Raw genomic sequence first — 23791 nt, 5'->3', positions numbered from 1 at the left:
CTGTGTTTTACCTTGCGGCGGCGCAGCGTCGCCGCAAGGTAAACGGACATGCTGCGATCTTAAAAGACGCGCAGCATGTCCGGAATCGCAGGGCCGCCGGGTGCGTGTTACCACGCATAGTGGAGACGGGATTTGATAAAATCCCCTCCACTATGCTGTAACATCTGTACGCTGCGTGTTTGACGCTGCGGCTCTACGCAGCATCAAACACGCAGCGTTTCCTGAACGTGGAAACATACCCTTAGGGTACTTTCACACTAGCGTTTTTTGAAATCCGTCGCAATGCGTCGTTTTGCCGAAAAAACGCATCCTGCAAAAGTGTTTGCAGGATGCGTTTTTTCCCCATAGCCTAATATTAGACGACGCATTGCGACGGATTTACACACGTCGCACCCGTCGTGCGACGGGTGCGTCGTGCTGTGGCGGACCGTCGGGGGCAAAAAACGTTACATGTAACGTTTTTTGCTCCCGACGGTCCGCTTTTTCCGACCGCGCATGCGCGGCCGGAACTCCGCCCCCACCTTCACGCACTTCCCCGCACCTCACAATGGGGCAGCGGATGCGCTGGAAAAATGCATCCGCTGCCCCCGTTGTGCGGCGGAGACAGCGCTAGCGTCGGGGACCTCGGCCCGACGCACCGCGACGGGCCGAGCCCGACGCTAGTGTGAAAGTAGCCTTACCGCTGACGTTCTTTCTGATGGAATCGTTCATTTTCCCATCTTTTCCATCTGGCCCAGACCGACATGACAACTTCTTCCAGACACGACTCGTCTGCAGAGAATACAACAAAGACACATTTCACTTCTCATATTCCAGCCATCACCACCTATTCCCAACCAGCACAAACTCCACATCCTACGGATACCCCAATGCTGAGCCGCTGCTGCAGTATATGTCCCTATTACTGCCCCTGATACCTCAATACTGAGCCGCTGCTGCCATATGTGTCCCCATTACTGCACCTGATACCCCAATACTGAGCCGCTACTGCCATATGTGTCCCTATTACTGCCCCTGATACCCCAATACTGAGCCGCTGCTGCTGTATGTGTCCCTATTACTGCACCTGATATCCCAATACTGAGCCACTGCTGCCGTATGTGTCCCTATTACTCCACCTGATACCCCAATACTGAGCTGCTGCTGCCATATGTGTCCCTATTACTGCCCCTGATACCACAATACTGAGCCGCTGCTGCCGTATGTGTCCCTATTACTGCCCCTGATACCCCAATACTGAGCCACTGCTGCTGTATGTGTCCTTATTACTGCCCCTGATATCCCAATACTGAGCCGCTGCTGCCGTATGTGTCCCTATTACTGCACCTGATACCCCAATACTGAGCCGCTGCTGCCGTATGTGTCCCTATTACTGCACCTGATACCCCAATACTGAGCCGCTGCTGCCATATGTGTCCCTATTACTGCACCTGATACCCCAATACTGAGCCGCTGCTGCCATATGTGTCCCTATTACTGCTCCTGATACCCCAATACTGAGCTGCTGCTGTATGTGTCCCTATTACTGCACCTGCTGTGTGATTCTCTGTGCCCTCTAAATTCTAAAGCAACTCTCTACAATATAGTAATGCCTGGTGCAAGTGCCCTAGAATACAGTGCCCATATTTTGCCCCTAGAAATAATGCCCTGTGTGCCCCTTGGACAGCCACAGTAACCGGAGTTCCCTATAACAATAAGTGCCCACTTTACATTTAATAAAGTCCCGAGTTTCCCCCTGTACAGCTCCCCTATACACAGCATGATGCTCTCTTATACACAGTATAATGCACCCACACAGTATAATGCACCCACACAGTATACTGACTCCTTAGTAGCGCCCAAACTGTTTGATGGCTCCAACAATGTATAATGACCCCCACACTGTAATCTCCATATTGTATGATGGTCCCCAAGATCAGAGGTGTCAAACTGCATTCCTCGAGGGCCGCCAACAGGTCATGTTTTCAAGATTTCCTTGCATTGCACAGGTGATAAATTAATCCCCTGCACAGAATGATTCCAGCACCTTGTGGAATGCTAAGAAAATCCTGAAAACATGACCTGTTGGCGGCCCTCGAAGAATGCAGTTTGACTCCTCTGCCCTAGATAGCCTCCATATACAGTAGCATAATGCACCAAATAGTCCACAATATAGTATAATGCACTCTCCATAGGCAGACTCTATAGCATACGGCAGTCCCCATAGGCAGACACTGTAATAAGGCAGCACCCCCATATAGGCAGACCCTGTAATAAGGCAGTACCCCCATAGGCAGACTCTGTAGTATAAGGCAGCACCCCCATAGGCAGACCCTGTAATAAGGTGTCAGACCCTGTAATAAGGCAGCACCCCCATAGTCAGACTCTGTAATAAGGCAGCCCCCATAGTCAGACCCTGTAATAAGGCAGCACCCCTATAGGCAGACCCTATAATAAGGCGGCAGACCCTGTAATAAGGCAGCACTCCCATAGTCAGACCCTGTAATAAGGCAGTCCCCATAGGCAGCCCCTGTAATAAGGGAGCACCCCCATAGTCAGACCCTGTAATAAGGCAGCACACCCATAGTCAGACCCTGTAATAAGGCAGCCCCCATAGTCAGGCCCTGTAATAAGGCAGCACCCCCATAGTCAGACCCTATAAAAAGGCAGCCCCCATAGGCAGACCCTGTAATAAGGCAGCACCCCTGTAGGCAGACCCTGTAATAAGGCAGCACCCCCATAGTCAGACCCTGTAAAAAGACAGCCCCCATAGGCAGACCCTGTAATGAGACAGCACCCCTTTAGTCAGACCCTGTAATAAGGCAGCCCCCATAGGCAGATCCTGTAATAAGGCAGCACCCCTATAGGTAGACCCTGTAATAAGGCAGCCCCCATAGTCAGACCCTGTAATAAGGCAGCCCCCATAGACCCTGCAATAAGGCAGCTCACCCATAGTCAGACCCTGTAATAAGGCAGCCCCCGTAGTCAGACCCTGTAATAAGGCAGCACCCCCATAGTCAGACCCTGTAATGAGGCAGCACCTCTATTGTCCGACCCTGTAATAAGGCAGCCCCCATAGTCAGACCCTGTAATAAGGCAGCACCCCTATAGGCAGACCCTGTAATAAGGCAGCACCCCTATAGGCAGACCCTGTAATAAGGCAGCACCCCTATAGGCAGACCCTGTAATAAGGCAGCCCCCATAGTCAGACCCTGTAATAAGAAGGCAGCAGCACCCATTAAAAAATAAATACTCACCTCTCTTCTTCCTGGTTCCTGCACTGCTCCCGCTGATCTCCTGACAGCGGGCGCCGGGCAGTGACATCATCGCACCCGCTGTCAGTGTTGGCGACGTCAGACGCCGACACTGACAGGGGATGATGGGAGAAGGAGCGCAGCGCTCCTTCTCCCATCAATGCGATCAGCTGTATCGGCTAAATGCCGGTACAGCTGATCATCCAGTGACGGCAGGGGGGCCCACTGCTGGCACCGGGCCCCCCGCCTGCTCAGGGGCCCCATAGCGGCCAGGGCAGCAGAGCAGGGAGAATCTGCTGCGTGCACTGATACAGTTACAGTAGCGTAGCTCTGGGTGAGCCCCCTCGGAGCACCGGGCCGGAGCGCCTGCAATATCCCCCCCCCCCCCCCCCGGTAGCTACGCTACTGCCCAGAACTAATGGGGAAAAACTAGACATCCGGGAAAAAAACCCAGGATCTCTACAGACCTCATTAACTAATTACAGGACTTTATATAACTTCCTCCATAGTAGACCTGACAACTCTCAAAGTGGGGAATCACTTACTCGAAGGTGCTCCTTCAAGCGGACTGGTCCACTGACACGCACTTCTAGTGCACCACCAAACTTTTCTCAGGACAATCTTGGAACCTTAACGTCTTCTTACACTGCAAATATTACAGGTCCAACAAACCCATGTATCACTGAAAAAGGGGGTACAACAAAATTCTATCAAACATATGCTCTAACTTCTCAGCAGGGGGACCCTGAGACAGTGATACTTACCTCAAATCTTTCTCCCTCGTCTCTGGAATTGAACCCATCATCAGACAAATTCTCTATGACAGAAATCTGTCTATCTTCAACAGAAGCTAATGGCAACCCTATAGCAGCAAAATCTTTTAATTCCAATATGCCTCCTAAACCACAAAGACCGTAAGGGCGTAAACAAAGACACCTCGACAAACCGAACTGATTCCCCAGGAGACCTAGGGGCTACCCCATCCCTCTTTCGACTTATGGAGGAATTGGAGTCAGGGAACAGCAACCTTGGCTCCCCTTCTTCCATTACTAATTTCTCTTTAAGACCCTCTATTCCTGAGGAAATACATGGAGAAAGAAGGGGGTTAAAGAATACCAGAAAGGACCAAAAAGTCTGTATGCAAGTAAAAAAACATATCAAGTTTATTTTAATGATTGTACGAATAACAGGCATGGCGAGACAGTGGACAATGATGCATGACCTACAAAGATATTATGAGAAAGCCAATAAATCCCACACGTTATTAATAGTGATGAGCGAGTATACTCGTTGCTCGGGTTTTCTCTAGCACGCTGGGGTGGTCTCAGAGTATTTATGACTGCTCGGAGAGTTAGTTTTCATTGCCGCAGCTGAATGATTTACAGCTTCTAGCCAGCCTGAACACATGTGGGGGTTGCCTGGTTGCTAGGGAATCCCCACATGTATTCAAGCTGTCTAGCAGCTGTAAATCATGCAGCTGCTTCAACAAAAACTAAATCTCCAAGCAGTCACAAATACTCGGAGACCAACCATGCTTGGGAAAACCCGAGCAACGAGTACACTCGCTCATCACTAGTTATTAACTAAACAACAGAGATCATAAAGAACAGACTACCCCTCAAGCCTTACGTAATAAAGATAATCAATTACACATAACCCTAAAGAAATTGCCAACATTTTCCATAACTATTTCTCACAACTTTGCTCCCTTCTACTTTCCCATTTAACCCACAAACCAGAAGTAATCTTGTTGGTTCTTTCTTGGACTCTTGTCAATTGCCTTCTCTTTCCTCAGCAGCAATATCAGCATTAAATGAAGTAATTACTGAAGAGGAAATTAAGGATATAATCCATAACCTTCCAAATGGGAAGACCCCGGATCCTGATGGTCTGTCCTTCAGACCTTCCAGGATCAACGTCTCCCTACATTTATTCCCCTTTTTAATTATTTTCTAAAGGGAGCCCCGATCCCTGACTCCATGCTACACTCCTTTATAATATTGATTCCCAAACCAAGCAAGGATAGACTAGACTGTAAAAACTATAGACCGATTGCCCTTCTCAATTCAGATGCCCGCTTTCCCCTCTACTTTTCGTCCTTAGCATTGAGCCTTTGGCTCCTGCTATTAGAGCATCACCAGACATTAAAGGAGTACAGTTTAAAGGCAAAGAATTTAAATTATCCCTTTTTGCCAATGATATCCTCCTAACACTCACAAAGCCTCATACATCGCCCTCCAGCCTCCATTCATTGCTTTTAACATTTGGCCAATTATCAGGGTATAAAACAAATACAAGTAAAACTGAAGCCCTTCCACTTAACATAAATGATTGCCATTTAGATCGCCTACAGAGTAACTTTAAATACCAATGGCATTGTGAGGGGATGGTTCAAGATTCCCACTCCACAACTTATTACCTATGTAAACATAAAATATGTTAATGGTGTTTTAGCCCCTAGATGGCAGCGGATTGCAGAAACAAACAACTGTCACCTGTATGGCAGTTGGCACACAGGGAGATAACAAGTTTGAGCCGCCCCCAGCGACAGTTGGAAAACTGAAGGATGACTGAGAGTTGCAGGCAGCCATCTTGAAGTGCAGTTAGGGAGAGAAAGATGTGAAAGGAGCACAGGAGAGTCAAGGAGAACGAGTGTGTGCAGTGTGCTAGGAGCTGGTCAGATTGCTGAGGAAAGGTGCAACTGTCCCTGTGATTCCTGTCAGAGAAGAAGAATCACGTTGGGGAGATGACTACGGTTGGATACAGTTAGATTCCTGCCAAAGCATCGGCTGTGACGTGAATGGCCTTCTGTTAGCCTGTCAGGCAAAGACTGCGCTCCAGGTGACAATTCCAGAATCCACTCCATGGTCTCCCAGCTAAATGGCCGTTCAGACGATTAGACAGCCACTTCTGTGTTCAGTTAACGGGCGGTAAGTCCTGAGCTCAGGCCCCACCACAGGGATCCTGGTGGGAGCATACACACAGACTTTAGAGAGAGTTTGGCGCCAAATCTAAATTCACAGATAGATACATTGTCTGCTAAGAGGGCGGTGTGAACCTTAGCTAGATATTCCCCTCAGTGGGTGAGCTTGTGCATAGATAGCATAACAGAATTGTAATTTTAGAGAATTGTTAAGTTTGTGAATGGCTGCTGGGGCCGCCTCTTGCACTCATCTAATAACACCCTTGCTCTGGGTAACTCCTGGTTACCGCATTAGGCAGAACCACAGGTCAGGCAAATTATAGCGTACCCGATAGAACATACTGTGCCTATCGGTTGTGCAGCGCAAGGGTCCTAGCTGATCTTGGCTAGGTGTGTGTGATAGTTAACTGTGTTTCTTTCTTGCTGTTTCCGGGGTAACACAGTTTTCGCTGTTAGTAAAAACTAGTTCCTTAACAAATTGCCTGGGCGTATTCTTTGTCCTGTTCCTGCTGTATTCTGGGAGCGACCACTCCGATACACGGTCTACAGGCGCACCACCTCTCTCAAATACCTAGGAATTAATCTCACAACCTTGTATTCTACTTTATAGAAGAACAATTTCCCTCCATTATATACAGAAATGTGATCCTTATTGATGAAATGGAAATCACTCCCTCTCTCACTATTTAGAAGCATTTCAGCAATAAAAATGACTATCCTCCCAAAAATGTTATATCTTTTTGAGACATTAGCCATTTCGTTCCCACTCAGATTTACGTGATTTTTCAAGCAGTCACTTTAAATTCCATATGGGTAGGAAGACGTCGTAGAATTCCAAAATTGGTAATATTGGCTGATAAAAGATGGGAGGTCTAGCAGCCTCTAACTTTGTTCATTATTATTGGGCATTGCACCTCCGCACGATCCCATCGTAGTCTTCTAAACCTGCCTATACAAAATGGATGGAGATTGAAAAATGATGGTTAGCCCCCCCAACTCACTGATCCGGAATGGGGCTTACAATCCCCCCTTCAATAGACCTATTAGGTCCAATGATGCATACCAGAAATATATGGAGGGTCTGCTCTAAAAAATTCAATCTGGTATTAACGAATTCCGCCCTTACTTCCTTCCTTTTCCATCTAAATTTCTCTGGTAAGTTTAACCCACTCATTTACAGGGGTATGGACTCAATCTGGCTTTTTTAACTTCGCTGACCTGATCAACTATAAAATGTGAATTCTACATTTCTATGATGAGCTGAAAACAAAATTCTCCCTCCATTCTCTTACATTATTTCAGTATATTAAAATTAGGCACTTTGCCTCATCATTATTCCACGGTGTACAGACCTCCATTCCTACCTCCTTCCAGAGACTGTGCAAAAATAGTTCAACAACAAGAGGTTTAACCCCTTAGTGACCGGGCCAAATTATTGAAATCTGACCAGTGTCACTTTATGTGGTAAAAACTCTGGAATGCTTCAACAAATCCCAGTGATTGTAAAACTGTTTTTTCGTGATTCATTATACTTTATGATAATGGTAAATTTAGGTCTATATGTTTTGTGTTTATTTATAAAAAAATATCAGAAATCTCCCCTGTAGAGCTGTCACATCAGGAGATGCGACAACTCTATAGACCTTCAGTGACACACTGACAGGAGACAATGGCTCCTGCAGTGTTATCACTGAGGGTTCAATGAGTTCATTGCTCTCACTTTACGGCACTGCTGCGTGAGAATTTTCCCATGCAGCTGTGCCGCAAGTGACAGTATGAACTATACTGTACTCACAGCGGCGGAGGGATACAGTGCGGAAGGATACCTTCCGCCATTGTATCGCCGGAGCCCCTAGAGAGTGGTGGCATCTGCCGATGTGACAGCTCTCCACGGGAGATCGTCGTGGGACACTCATTATTACATGGATTACTGCGGATCAGGGAGTATACTGTTGGTTTATTATTTTTATATTTCTTACAGGAGAATCGAGGGCTTCGGGGACTAGGTGATTGGTGAGTATGTACTCTATGTTGTATGTACTGTATGTCTATATGTATGTACTGTCTGTACTGTATGTGTTGTTGTTTTTTTACACTTGAACACAGTAGCCGGATGATGGGACTATACTGTCCCATCATCTGGCTGTCACTGTAGCAGACATAGCCGGATGGGACTAGAAGTCAATGGCATGCCATGAAATGCCATGGCAAACATCAGGACCACAAAATCATGATCTCAGGGCACCATTTGGGATAAAGAGGAAACCCCCACACTCTGTTAACCATTTATAATTATGTAGTCACTATTGACAGCAGCATCTAAGGGGTTAAACAGATATGCACGGTGCCAACACAGATCGTGGCTGATACAGCAAGTTGTCAGCTATAGTGTACAGCTGACAGCTGCTGGATTGTCACCTGTATGGGGAGGCTATTCTCTTATATCTCACGTCAGTAAAAAGATGTATTGGCTGTCATTAAGGGGTTAATATCTAGTATTTACAATATTCTACAGGCTCCAGAAACAGATTTCCTAACTAGACACTCTTATATGCTCAAATGGGAGGAATATCTGGGTAAAACATTGACTGTGGTATTTGTTATGAACTATACTTTTTGGCTCCCTCTTGTGGTCACTAGCGGTATGGCTCTTGGATACTCTTTCCCCAGGTTTGTCGTCACCTGGTTCGTTAAGACTCTGGGTGTTTCTATTTAAACTTCCTGGAGTCTTAGTCCATTGCCTGGCATCCATGTAATCAGTCCTTGTCTGGTTGCTCTTGTCTACTGGTCCTGATTTTTTGCAACATAAGCTAAGTCCTGCTTTCTTGTTTTTTGTTTATTTGTATTACTCTGTTTTTTGTCCAGCTTGTTCATAATGTGATTCCTGATTTTGCTGGAAGCTCTAAGGGGGCTGATATTCTCCCCCCATACCGTTAGTCGGTACGGGGGTTCTTGGATATTCAGCGTGGATATTTTTGCAGGGTTTTTCGCTGACCACATAAGTCCGCTTTCTATATTTCTGCTATTATTTAGTGGGCCTCTCTTTGCTGAATCTAGTTCATACTTACGTTTGTCCTTTCCTCTTACCTCACCGTTATTATTTGTTGGGGGCCTGTATCTACTTTGGGGTACCTTTCTCTGGAGGCAAGTGAGGTCTGTATTTTCTCACGTCAGTGAGTCCTGCTTTCTTGTTTTTTGTTTATTTGTATTAGGCCGGGGTCACACATGCGTGTTTTACGTACGTAAGAGCGCAAAAACTACGTACGTAAAACTCGCATTACATACGGCACAATGCTTCTCAATGGGGCTGCTCCTATTAGCCGTATATTACGGTTCAGTATTATACGGCTTTCTACGGCCGTACAAAATCGCAGCATGCTGCGTTTGTCAGCGTATTGCGCAAATAATACGCCAATGAAAGTCTATGGGGGCGAGAAAAATACGGATTCCACATGGACCAGCAGTGTGACTTGCGAGAAATACGCAGCGGTGTTAGTGAAAAGTCGGTAATTCAATTGCCGGCTTTTTCCTTCTCCTTCACAAACCCGACATGATATGAGACATGGTTTACATACAGTAAACCATCTCATATCCCCATTTTTTTTGTATATTCCACACTACTAATGTTAGTAGTGTGTATGTGCAAAATTTGTGCACTGTAGCTGCTAAAATAAAGGGTTAAATGGCGGAAAAAATTGGCGTGGGCTCCCGCGCAATTTTCTCCGCCAGAATGGTAAAGCCAGTGACTGAGGGCAGATATTAATAGCCAGGAGAGGGTCCATGGTTATTGGCTCCCCCGTGGCTAAAAACATCTGCCCCCAGCCACCCCAGAAAAGGCACATCTGGAAGATGCGCCTATTCTGGCACTTGGCCACTCTCTTCCCACTCCCTGTAGCGGTGGGATATGGGGTAATGAAGGGTTAATGCCACCTTGCTATTGTAAGGTGACATTAAGCCAGATTAATAATGGAGAGGCGTCAATTATGACACCTATCCATTATTAATCCAATTGTAGGAAAGGGTTAAAAAACACACACACACGATTAAAAAGGATTTTAATGAAATAAACACAGCGGTTGTTGTAATAATTTATTGTTCTCGCAATCCATTTGCAAACCCTCGCTTGGCAAAATAATAAACGCACAATATACATACCTTCTGATGTCAGATCACGTCCCACGATGTAATCCATCTGAAGGGGTTAACTAATATTACAGGCAGGAGCCCTGCAAATGCAGCTGTGCTCCGTGCCTGTAATCCCCGGCGAATGAATGAAATGTAGGTCATTGACCTACATTTCCTTCAGTCGCGGTGATGCGCCCCCTGGTGGATGTCCTCATATGACCTGGAGCTGGGAAAAAGTTCCCAGGCTGCAGTTCATGAGAACATCCACCAGAGGGCGCCTCACCGCGACTCAATGTAAGTACAGATCCAGCTTTCCTTTCAGCACCCGGGGATTACAGGCACGAGCGAGTGGATTATCGCAGCTCGTGCCTGTAATATTAGTTAACCCCTTCAGATGGATTACTTCGTGGGACGTGACGTTTCAGCAGAAGGTATGTATCTTGTGCGTTTATTATTTTGCCAAGCGAGGGCCTGGAAATGGATTGCGAGAACAATAAATTATTACAACAACCGCTGTGTTTATTTCATTAAAATCCTTTTTAATAATGTGTGTGTGTGTTTTTTAACCCTTTCCTACAATTGGATTAATAATGGATAGGTGTCATAATTGACGCCTCTCCATTATTAATCTGGCTTAATGTCACCTTACAATAGCAAGGTGGCATTAACCCTTCATTACCCCATATCCCACCGCTACAGGGAGTGGGAAGAGAGTGGCCAAGTGCCAGAATAGGCGCATCTTCCAGATGTGCCTTTTCTGGGGTGGCTGGGGGCAGATGTTTTTAGCCACGGGGGGGGCCAATAACCATGGACCCTCTCCTGGCTATTAATATTTGCCCTCAGTCACTGGCTTTACCATTCTGGCGGAGAAAATTGCGCGGGAGCCCACGCCAATTTTTTCCGCCATTTAACCCTTTATTTCAGCAGCTACAGCGCTGAAATTTTGCACATACACACTACTAACATTAGTAGTGTGGAATATGCAAAAAAAAGGGGGATATGAGATGGTTTACTGTATGAAAACCATGTCTCATATCCTGTCGGGTTTGTGCAGGAGAAATGAAAAGCCGGCAATTGAATTACCGGCTGTTCACAGATATCGCGCTGAATGAAATCTAAATACAGAATATATATATGTGTGTCTCAATGACATATATATATATATATATATATATACTGTATATATGTTTTAATGAACATTTGAGCACATAAATCCATTAGATGTCGGTTTTGCAAGCCTGCGCGAAAATCTCGCAGTAGGGATGCCATACGGATTACATACGGAGGATGCCATGCACAAAATACGCTGACACACCCTGACTACGGATCAATATTTTGGGAACATTTCTCCGTATTACGGCCGTAGTACGGACGTATAATACGTGGCGTATTGTCTTACGCCAAGTGTGACTCCAGCCTTACTCTGTTTTTTGTCCAGCTTGTTCATAATGTGATTCCTGATTTTGCTGGAAGCTCTAAGGGGGCTGATATTCTCCCCCCATACCGTTAGTCGGTACGGGGGTTCTTGGATATTCAGCGTGGATATTTTTGCAGGGTTTTTCGCTGACCACATAAGTCCGCTTTCTATATTTCTGCTATTATTTAGTGGGCCTCTCTTTGCTGAATCTAGTTCATACTTACGTTTGTCCTTTCCTCTTACCTCACCGTTATTATTTGTTGGGGGCCTGTATCTACTTTGGGGTACCTTTCTCTGGAGGCAAGTGAGGTCTGTATTTTCTCTGAAAGGGTTAGTTAGATCTCCGGCTGGCGCGAGACGTCTAGAACCAACGTAGGTACGTTCCCCGGCTGCTGTTAGTTGTGGGCCAGGATCAGGTATGTGGTCAGCTCAGTTACCACCTCCCTAAGAGCTAGTTTTTATGTTTGCAGACTTTGCTGAAGACCCTGAGATCCTCTGCCATTAGGATCACAACAGTATGCCAGGCCACTGAATAGTTAATGCATTGCAGAAGTGGGATTAAAAGAAAAAGAAGTTCTGAGTTTTTGTTGTTTTTTTTCTTCCTTCCCCTTTACCTCTGAATGGCTTGAAACTCTGCTGCAGACATGAATGTGCAAACTCTGATTACTAGTGTGGATCAGCTTGCTGCTCGTGTGCAGGGCATTCAGGATTTTGTTGTTGGCAGTCCTATGTCAGAACCTAAGATTCCTATTCCTGAGCTGTTCTCTGGAGATCGATTTAAATTTAGGAATTTTAGGAATAATTGTAAATTGTTTCTATCTTTGAGACCTCGTTCGTCTGGAGACTCAGCTCAGCAAGTAAAAATTGTTATCTCTTTCTTGCGGGGCGACCCTCAGGATTGGGCTTTCTCATTGGCGCCAGGAGATCCGGCATTGGCGAATATTGATGCGTTTTTTCTGGTGCTCGGATTGCTTTATGAGGAGCCTAATCTTGAAATTCAGGCAGAGAAGGCTTTGCTGGCTATTTCTCAGGGCCAGGATGAAGCCGAAGTGTATTGCCAAAAATTTCGTAAATGGTCCGTGCTTACTCAGTGGAATGAGTGTGCTCTGGCCGCAAATTTCAGAAATGGCCTTTCTGAAACCATTAAGAATGTGATGGTGGGCTTTCCCATTCCTACAAGTCTGAATGATTCTATGACGCTGGCCATTCAGATTGATCGGCGTTTGCGGGAGCGCAAATCCGCTAATCCTTTGGCGGTGTTGTCTGAACAGACGCCTGATTTAATGCAATGTGATAGAATTCAGACTAGAACTGAACGGCAAAATCATAGACGTCAGAATGGGTTGTGTTTTTACTGTGGTGATTCTACACGTTATATCAGCATGCTCTAAACGCCTAACAAAGTTTGTTAGTCCTGTCGCCGTTGGTAACTTGCAGCCTAAATTTATTTTGTCTGTGACTTTAATTTGCTCATTGTCTTCCTACCCTGTTATGGCGTTTGTGGATTCAGGCGCTGCCCTGAGTCTTATGGACCTGTCGTTTGCCAGGCGCTGTGGTTTTGTCCTGGAGCCTTTGGAAAATCCTATTCCTCTTAGAGGAATTGATGCTACGCCATTGGCGGAGAATAAACCGCAGTATTGGACACAAGTGACCATGTGCATGACTCCTGAACATCGGGAGGTGATTCGTTTTCTTGTTCTGCATAAAATGCATGATTTGGTCGTTTTGGGTCTGCCATGGTTACAGGCTCATAATCCTGTTCTGGATTGGAGGGCTATGTCTGTGTCAAGTTGGGGTTGTCAGGGAATTCATTGCGATTCCCCGTCGGTGTCTATTGCTTCCTCCACTCCTTCAGAAGTTCCTGAGTATTTGCTTGACTATCAGGATGTGTTCAGTGAGTCCAGGTCCAGGGTTCTTCCTCCTCATAGGGACTGTGACTGCGCTATAGATTTGATTCCTGGTAGTAAGTTTCCTAAGGGACGATTATTTAATCTGTCGGTACCTGAGCATGCCGCAATGCGTTCTTATATAAAGGAGTCTTTGGAGAAAATACATATTCGTCCATCCTCTTCCCCTCTTGGTGCGGGATTCTTTTTTGTGGCCAAGAAAGACGGATCTTTGAGACCTTGTATAGACTATCGGCTTCTGAATAAAATCACGGTTAAATTTCAATACCCTCTGCCACTATTGTCGGACTTGTTTGCTCGGATTAAGGGTGCCTGTTGGTTCACCAAGATAGATCTTCGTGGTGCGTACAACCTTGTGCGCATTAGGCAGGGAGATGAATGGAAAACTCATTTAATACGCCCGAAGGTCATTTTGAGTACTTGGTGATGCCTTTTGGGCTCTCTAATGCTCCTTCAGTGTTTCAATCCTTTATGCATGACATCTTCCGGAAGTATCTAGATAAATTTATGATTGTTTATCTGGATGACATTTTAGTCTTTTCTGATGATTGGGATTCTCATGTAAAGCAGGTCAGGATGGTGTTTCAGGTTTTGCGTGATAATGCTTTGTTTGTGAAGGGCTCAAAGTGTCTCTTTGGAGTGCAGAAGGTTTCTTTTTTGGGTTTTATTTTTTCCCCTTCTGCTGTGGAGATGGACCCAGTCAAGGTCCGAGCTATTCATGATTGGACTCAACCCACGTCTGTTAAGAGTCTTCAGAAGTTTTTGGGTTTTGCTAATTTCTACCATCGTTTTATTGCTAACTTTTCTAGCGTTGTTAAACCTCTGACGGATATGACCAAGAAAGGTTCTGATGTCGCTAATTGGGCTCCTGCGGCCATTGAGGCCTTCCGGGAGCTGAAGCGCCGGTTTACCTCGGCGCCTGTTTTGTGCCAGCCTGATGTCTCACTTCCCTTTCAGGTTGAAGTGGATGCTTCTGAGATCGGTGCAGGAGCTGTTTTGTCGCAGAGAGGCTCTGGTTGCTCTGTGATGAAACCATGTGCTTTCTTTTCCAGGAAGTTTTCGCCGGCTGAGCGGAACTATGATGTTGGTAATCGGGAGTTGTTGGCCATGAAGTGGGCATTTGAGGAGTGGCGTCATTGGCTCGAGGGAGCTAAGCATCGTGTGGTGGTCTTGACTGATCACAAAAATCTGATGTACCTCGAGTCTGCTAAACACCTGAATCCTAGACAGGCTCGTTGGTCATTGTTTTTCTCCCGTTTTGACTTTGTGGTCTCATACCTGCCTGGTTCGAAAAATGTGAAGGCTGATGCTCTCTCTAGGAGCTTTGTGCCTGACTCTCCTGGAGTCTCAGAGCCGGCTGGTATTCTTAAAGAGGGAGTGATTTTGTCGGCCATTTCTCCTGATTTGCGACGTGTGTTGCAGAGATTTCAGGCTGGTAGACCTGACTCTTGTCCACCTGATAGACTGTTTGTTCCTGATAAATGGACCAGCAGAGTTATTTCCGAGGTTCATTCCTCGGTGTTGGCAGGGCATCCTGGGATTTTTGGTACCAGAGATTTGGTGGCTAGGTCCTTTTGGTGGCCTTCCTTGTCACGAGATGTGCGTTCTTTTGTGCAGTCCTGTGGGACTTGTGCTCGGGCTAAGCCTTGCTGTTCTCGTGCCAGCGGGTTGCTTTTGCCCTTGCCCGTCCCGAAGAGGCCTTGGACACACATTTCCATGGATTTCATTTCAGATCTTCCGGTGTCTCAGGGAATGTCTGTCATCTGGGTGGTGTGTGATCGTTTTTCCAAGATGGTTCATTTGGTGCCCTTGCCTAAGTTGCCTTCCTCTTCCGATCTGGTTCCTTTGTTTTTTCAGAATGTGGTTCGTTTACACGGCATTCCTGAGAATATCGTGTCTGACAGAGGATCCCAGTTTGTGTCCAGATTCTGGCGATCTTTTTGTGCTAAGATGGGCATTGATCTGTCATTCTCGTCTGCCTTTCATCCTCAGACTAATGGCCAAACGGAGCGAACTAATCAGACGCTGGAGGCTTATTTGAGATGTTTTGTGTCTGCGGATCAGGATGATTGGGTGACCTTCTTGCCATTGGCTGAGTTTGCCCTCAATAATCGGGCTAGTTCCGCTACTTTGGTTTCGCCATTTTTCTGCAACTCTGGTTTTCATCCTCGTTTCTCCTCGGGTCATGTTGAGCCTTCTGACTGTCCTGGGGTGGATTCCGTGGTTGATAGGTTGCAGCGGACTTGGAATCATGTGGTGGACAACTTGAAGTTGTCACAGGAGAAGGCTCAGCGTTTTGCCAACCGCCGCCGCGGTGTGGGTCCCCGACTTCGTGTTGGGGATTTGGTTTGGTTGTCTTCTCGGTTTGTCCCTCTGAAGGTTTCCTCTCCTAAGTTTAAGCCTCGCTTTATTGGTCCTTATAGAATTTTGGAGGTCCTTAATCCGGTGTCTTTTCGTTTGGATCTTCCTGTGTCGTTTGCCATTCACAATGTGTTCCATAGGTCTTTGTTGCGGCGGTACATTGTGCCTGTGGTTCCTGCTGTTGATCCTCCTGCTCCGGTCTTGGTTGAGGGCGAGTTGGAGTATGTGGTGGAGAAGATCTTAGATTCTCGTCTCTCTAGACGGAGGCTTCAGTATCTGGTCAAATGGAAGGGCTATGGTCAGGAGGATAATTCCTGGGTGGTCGCCTCTGATGTTCATGCGGCCGATTTGGTTCGTGCCTTTCACGCTGCCCATCCTGATCGCCCTGGTGGTCGTAGTGAGGGTTCGGTGACCCCTCCTTAAAGGGGGGGTACTGTTATGAACTATACTTTTTGGCTCCCTCTTGTGGTCACTAGCGGTATGGCTCTTGGATACTCTTTCCCCAGGTTTGTCGTCACCTGGTTCGTTAAGACTCTGGGTGTTTCTATTTAAACTTCCTGGAGTCTTAGTCCATTGCCTGGCATCCATGTAATCAGTCCTTGTCTGGTTGCTCTTGTCTACTGGTCCTGATTTTTTGCAACATAAGCTAAGTCCTGCTTTCTTGTTTTTTGTTTATTTGTATTACTCTGTTTTTTGTCCAGCTTGTTCATAATGTGATTCCTGATTTTGCTGGAAGCTCTAAGGGGGCTGATATTCTCCCCCCATACCGTTAGTCGGTACGGGGGTTCTTGGATATTCAGCGTGGATATTTTTGCAGGGTTTTTCGCTGACCACATAAGTCCGCTTTCTATATTTCTGCTATTATTTAGTGGGCCTCTCTTTGCTGAATCTAGTTCATACTTACGTTTGTCCTTTCCTCTTACCTCACCGTTATTATTTGTTGGGGGCCTGTATCTACTTTGGGGTACCTTTCTCTGGAGGCAAGTGAGGTCTGTATTTTCTCTGAAAGGGTTAGTTAGATCTCCGGCTGGCGCGAGACGTCTAGAACCAACGTAGGTACGTTCCCCGGCTGCTGTTAGTTGTGGGCCAGGATCAGGTATGTGGTCAGCTCAGTTACCACCTCCCTAAGAGCTAGTTTTTATGTTTGCAGACTTTGCTGAAGACCCTGAGATCCTCTGCCATTAGGATCACAACAGGTATTAGTGGAGAAATGTTTGGACCAGAGCAGCCAAGACTGCATCTTGTATTTCATATAAAGAAAATCAGTACAAAATCCTTGATCTCTGCTACCATACGCCTGAATTTTTACATAAAATGTACCCATCTGTTCCTTCCTTTTGCTGGTGTTGCGTCCTGTCTAGAGGTTCTATATTTCACTTTTTTTGGGACTGTCCACTAAATAAACTGTTCTGGGTGATAGTCCAACTCCTCACTAAGCAAGTTTTTGGAGTGGATCTCCCATTGAGTCCTCAGCTCTATTAAATTTTGGAGTCCATATCTAAGATGCATTAGATTGCTTTCACATATGTTAAAGGCAGCACGCTGTTTGATTGCCTACCACTGGAAGCAAACCTCTCCACCTTCCCAACTAGATCTACTGTATATTCTCTAATCAAGGATATCAGGATCTTTGAATACAGGGCAGCCCTTCCAATACTGTAGAGATTTAACCTTGTTTGGTTTCCTTGGGATTCCTTTTGGGCCATGTTAAATATATGACCTCTATGAGATGGATATAACTAGGTCAAACATTCCACATCATTTCCCCCCATTCCTTTTGTCTGAGTCTGTGTGTTTGTTTGTAAAATTTTACTCTTTATCTACCTTGAAAATGTTTAACTATTACTACAGTATAAGATTAGCTGTTACCCTATAAAAGAAGAATTTAAAATGCCCAATTTTTTTTCTTTTCCTGTAAAATTTGAAACATTTCAAAAAAATTACAATTAAAAAAATAAATAAATAAACGTTTCATCTCTGTAAAGAACCGTAAGGTCCGACTTGAGTTTGCCAAAGAGCTCAGTCAATAGAAAGAGTCAGATTTGGTCTATGGTGTTGTGGAAGATGAATCCAAGTTCATTCTGTTTGGTAATGATGGCTAGCACTATATACAGTTGAAACCAAAAGTTTTCATCCACTATATAAAGACACATATGCATGTTTTTCTCAATAACTGACAAGAAAACCGAACAAACCTTTCCCATTTTAGGTCAATTAGAATTACCATAATTATTAATATTTTCCAAATGCCAGAATAATGAGCGAGAGAATGTTTTAAGGCATTTTATTACTTACTGCTAAGTCAAAAGTTTACATACATTTCATGCACTTTCCATTCATCACCAGGAAAATGGCATGAAAACAACCAAGCAGAAGTATTTACACTTAAAAAAAAAAAAAATCTAAATTTTTGTTCGCTACTGTATGTGACAGAAAATACCCAAAAGTTACACCATTTTAAAACGGCACCCCTCAAACTGCTAAAAAAAAAACAAAAAAAAACACTTTCAAGAAGTTTATTAGCCATTTAGGTGCTAAATTGGAACTAAAGCAACGTGGAAGAAAGAAACATGAAAATTTTAATTTTTCACATAAAAATGTTGCTTTAGCCCCAAATTTTTCATTTTTACAAATGTAACAGAAGAAAATGAAACATTTTTCCTGGGTGTGCCAAAACCCCACATGTAGAAAACTACTTTTCAGGCACAGTGGAAAGCTCAGAAGGTGAGGAGCACCATATTATAATGCATATTTTGATGTTATGGTTTGCTAGTGCCATGTCACATTGGCAAAGCCCCTGAGGTGCCAAAATAGCAGAACTCTTCCCCATAAGTGACCCCCTTTTACAAACAACACCTCTCAAATTAATCTAAGGGTGTGGTGATCATACTGACACCACATGTGTGTCACAGAATTTTATACCATTGGGGGGGGAATACCGTATATACTCGAGTATAAGCCGAGACCCCTAACTTTGCCACAAAAAACTAGGAAAACTTAATGACTCGAGTATAAGCCTAGGGTGGAAAATGCAGCAGCTACTGATAAATTTCAAAAATAAAAATAGGTACCAATAAAAGTAAAATTAATTGAGATATCAGTAGGTTAAAGGGCCACTGTCACCCCCTCCAGCCGTTATAAACTAAAAGAGCCACCTTGTGCAGCAGTAATGCTGAATTCTAACAAGGTGGCTCTTTTAGTTTTAGGTTCAAGTATACCCAAAATAAAGCGTTTTGATACTTAGCGAAAATACCGGTCTTTAGCCAGGGAGGCGGGTCCCCACTCCCCAGCTTGAACCGCTACTCTGCCGTCACTCCAATCTTCATGGGCTCTCAGCGCAGTTTACGTTTCAAAACCGGCGCCTGCACTGTGTACTACTGTGCTGCGCAGGCGCAGTAAGCTCTGGCCATCTGACGTCCCAGCCAGGCTTGCAGACTGCGCCTGTGCGGCCACCCACCTTTGGAATCCTAGCCCCGCACTGTGCATAATGCATAACACAGTGCGGGGCTGGGATTCCAAAGGTGGGTGGCCGCACTGCCCGCAAGTGATCCAATTTTGGTAATTACAGCCCTCTGTGAATGTAACTACAGGTATAGTGACATTTTTGAATGTTACTGAGTGAAAATTGCAAATCTACTATTGTAATGCATAGTACATTTTGCCCAGCTTGAGACTTTGGAAACACACACCCTGTAAAGTAAAGGAGGGTGTTTCATCACTACGGAAATGCAACACATGTGGACACTAAGAGGCGGGGGTATTTGGATCTTGGAGCATAGATTTTGCAGAATTTCTTTTCAGGGGTTGAGCACTTTTCCAGAGCCTTTGCGCAACTAGTACTGTGGAAGCCCCCTATATATCCATTAACAGATGACGGACCTGAGCGGGGACTTGTTTTATTGTGGGTTGAGTTGAATGCTATTGGTAGCATTTTGGGGTACGGGACATTTTGGATCAGTTCACATTTATCCTGTGCTTTACGCGGAGGCTCTACATCGAGTTTCCATCGAAATACGTGATTCAGATGAAACTCGATGGATCCAATCACTAATGAGGCAGCAGAGTTACTCTGGCCTCCGTCTGGTCTCAGTTGTTCATGAGGTGCATAAAACTGTGGTTTACCGCCCTTTTGTGCACGCCTTAAAAGACGGACACCGTCGGATCATAGGCCAGTCAGGAGTTCAAATGACCCCATCTGCTTCATTACAGTGAATTTTTCATTGGGAATTTTGTCTGAATCACGTGTTTCAGAGACTTACATGTAAATCCCGATGTAAGTGCTCAGCGTAGAGCGCAGGATAAATGTTACCTGAGCCTTTCTGTGATCTTTTATGAGGTAGACTGAACAGCAGGTGAAGAATTGATTTTATTTATTTGTTACGCCTTTTTTTGTGTTGTATAAATGATAACGTTCCTTTATTCTTCGAGTCACTATGATTACAACGATTTATATAGGTTTTATATGCTTGGCTACCATCACACAAAAAATGCTTTTTTTTTTTACAAAATAAAGTTTTCTGGTGTCCCCATATTTTGAAGGCTATAGTTTTTTTATTTTTCTGCCGACAGTCATGGAAGGGCTTGTTTTTTTGCAGAATGAGTTTGTGTTTTCCTTGGTACCATTTTGGGCACATAGTATTTTTCAATCGCTTTTTATTCCGCTTTTTGAGAAGCAGAATTAACAAAAACAACAATTGAGGAATTGTTTTTTTTTCTTTTTATGCCGTTCTCTGTGTGGTAAAATTGATAAGGCAGCTTTATTCTTTGGGTCAGTACGATTAAGGCGATACCACATGTATATCATTTTTTTGTTTTCCCACTGTTACACAATAAAAATTATTTAATATAAAAAGAATAGTTTTTGCATGGATGTATTCTGACAGCTAAAGCTTTTTTATTTTTGCATTGAGGTTTTTTTTTTGAGGGACAAAATTATGTTTTCAGGGGTACAATTTCTATGTACATATGACTTTTTGATCCCATTTTAATCCACTTCGTTGTAGGCTGTATGATTAAAAAACTGTTGTTGTTACGTTTTATATTTTTACAGTGTTTTTTGAAGGAGTTAAATAGTGTGACAGTTTTATAGATTAGGTCATTCTGGACGTGGCGATATCAGATATGTGTACTTTTCATGATTATATATGTTTACAGTTTGCTTGTTTTTTTTATTTTAGTTTGCTTTTTTACGTAATCCCTCTCTAAGATTTTAACTTTTAAAACTCTGATCACTGGTATGCATAGGCAACACACATGTACTGGAATGCGTTATATCTGTCAGTTAAGACCACATTCACACATTCAGTATTTGGTCAGTATTTTATCTCAGTATCTGCAAGCAAAAGCCAGGAGTGAAACAATCAGAGGAAAAGTATAATAGAAACAAGTCACCACTTCTGGATTTATCACCTACTGGTGGCTTTGTCTTACAAATACTGAGGTAAAAGACTGACCAAATACTGAACGTGTGAACGTCACCTTACATTGACGGAACGCCTTTTCTACCGTGAACCTGGCATGGTCTAATAGGCCAATGTAGCTGGCATACCCGGAGGTCATTATTTGACCTCATGACAAGCATCGGCAGACCACGATTATGTCACGAGGGTGCCGATCGGGTGGGACATCTCCTAGCTTTCCCATTGTTGTGATTGCTACTGGTCGTGGCATCTATAGGGTGCTTAGCTATGCCCCCACGATTGCCATGATGTACTAGTGTGTCCATTTTTTTGGACGTACCTGCAAGATATACATTTGTTGCGAATGGGCAAATGGGGGAAGAGGGGTGGTGAGTTGTACTTTAACCCCTTCCCGACCTGTGACACCACGTAGGCGTCATGAAAGTCGGTGCCAATCCGACCTGTGACGCCTATGTGGCGTCATGGAATGATCGCGTCCCTGCACATCGGGTGAAAGGGTTAACTCCAATTTCACCCGATCTGCAGGGACAGGGGGAGTGGTACTACAGCCCAGGGGGGGGTGGCTTCACCCCCCTGTGGCTACGATCGCTCTGATTGGCTGTTGAAAGTGAAACAGCCAATCAGAGCGATTTGTAATATTTCACTATGAAAACTGGTGAAATATTACAATCCAGCCATGGCCGATGCTGCAATATCATCGGCCATGGCTGGAAACACTGGTCTGCACCCCCCCACCAACACCGATCGCCTCCCCAGTACTCCTATCTGTCCGGTAGTCCCCTCCGTCGTCGTCGATAAAACCTATCACAGTGATCAAAATAAAAAAAAATAGTAAATGACCCCCCCTTTATCACCCCCATACGTAGGGACAATAATAAAATAAAGAAAATATTTTTTTTTCCACTAGGGTTAGAACTAGGGGTAAGTTAGGGTTAGAGTTAGGGTTAGGGTTAGAGTTAGGGGTAGGGTTAGGGGTAGGGTTAGGGTTAGAACTAGGGTTAGCGTTAGAATTAGGCTATGTGCACACGGTGTGGATTTGGCTGCGGATCCGCAGCGGATTGGCCGCTGCGAATTCGTAGCAGTGTTCCATCAGGTTTACAGTACCATCCGCTGTGCCCATGGTGCGGAAAATACAGCGCGGAAATTCTGCGTTGTATTTTCCGCAGCATGTTAACTCTTTGTGCGGATTCCGCAGCGTTTTACACCTGTTCCTCAATAGGAATCCGCAGGTGAAATCTGCATAAAAAACACTGGAAATCTGTGGTAAATCCGCAGGTAAAATGCTGTGCCTTTTACCTGCGGATTTTTCAAAAATGGTGCGGAAAAATCTTACACGAATCCGCAACGTGGGCACATAGCGTTAGGGTTGGAATTAGAGTTAGGGTTGGAATTAGGGCTAGGGTTGGAAATAGGGTTAAGAATAGGCTTGTCGTTAGGGTTATGGTTAGGGGTGTGTTGGGGTTAAAGTTGGGGTTAGGGTTGGGATTAGGGTTGTGGTTAGGAGTGTGTTGGGGTTAGGGTTGTGATTAGGGTTATGGCTAGAGTTGGGATTAGGGTTAGGGGTGTGTTGGGGTTAGTGTTGGAGTTAGAATTGAGGGGTTTCCACTGTTTAGGCACATCAGGGGTCTCCAAACGCAACATGGCGCCACCACTGATTCCAGCCAATCTTGCGTTCAAAAAGTCAAATGGTGCTCCCTCCCTTCCGAGCCCTGACGTGCGCCCAAACAGTGGTTTACCCCCACATATGGGGTACCAGCATACTCAGGACAAACTGGGCAACAACTATTGGGGTCCAATTTCTCCTGTTACCCTTGCGAAAATAAAAAATTGCTTGCTAATACATAATTTTTGAGGAAAGAAAAATTATTTTTTATTTTCACGGCTCTGCGTTATAAACTTTTGTGAAGCACTTGGGGGTTCAAAGTGCTCACCACACATCTAGATAAGTTCCTTGGGGGGTCTAGTTTCCAAAATGGGGTCACTTTTGGGGGGTTTCTACTGTTTAGGCACATCAGGGGCTCCGCAAACGCAACGTGATGCCCGCAGACCATTCCATCAAAGTCTGCATTTCAAAACATCACTACTTCCTTTCCGAGCCCCGACGTGTGCCCAAGCAGTGGTTTACCCCCACATATGGGGTATCAGTGTACTCAGGACAAACTGGGCAACAAATATTGGGGTCCACTGCTCCTGTTACCCTTGTGAAAATAAAAAATTGCTTGCTAAAACATCATTTTTGAGGAAAGAAAAATGATTTTTTTATTTTCACGGCTCTGCGTTGTAAACTTCTGTGAAGCACTTGGGGGTTCAAAGTGCTCACTACACATCTAGATATGTTCCTTGGGGGGTCTAGTTTCCAAAATGGGGTCACTTGTGGGGGGTTTCTACTGTTTAGGCATATCAGG

At 44.9% G+C, this 23791-nt stretch overlaps 1 long non-coding RNA gene across 1 annotated transcript in view; it reads left to right on the top strand.

Annotated features, from left to right (window-relative positions):
• Positions 1 to 6027: 6027 nt before the first annotated feature.
• LOC143815420 (uncharacterized) overlaps positions 6028 to 23791 on the top strand; it is a 42060-nt gene continuing 24296 nt past the window's right edge. Inside the window, exon 1 of the long non-coding RNA XR_013223748.1 lies at positions 6028 to 6163. This is a non-coding gene — a long non-coding RNA (uncharacterized LOC143815420). The remainder of the gene's footprint in view (positions 6164 to 23791) is intronic.

The sequence above is a fragment of the Ranitomeya variabilis genome, chromosome 1 (genome assembly GCF_051348905.1).
Source record: "Ranitomeya variabilis isolate aRanVar5 chromosome 1, aRanVar5.hap1, whole genome shotgun sequence".
NCBI lineage: Eukaryota > Metazoa > Chordata > Amphibia > Anura > Dendrobatidae > Ranitomeya > Ranitomeya variabilis.
This window is presented reverse-complemented; position numbering and strand designations above follow the sequence as displayed.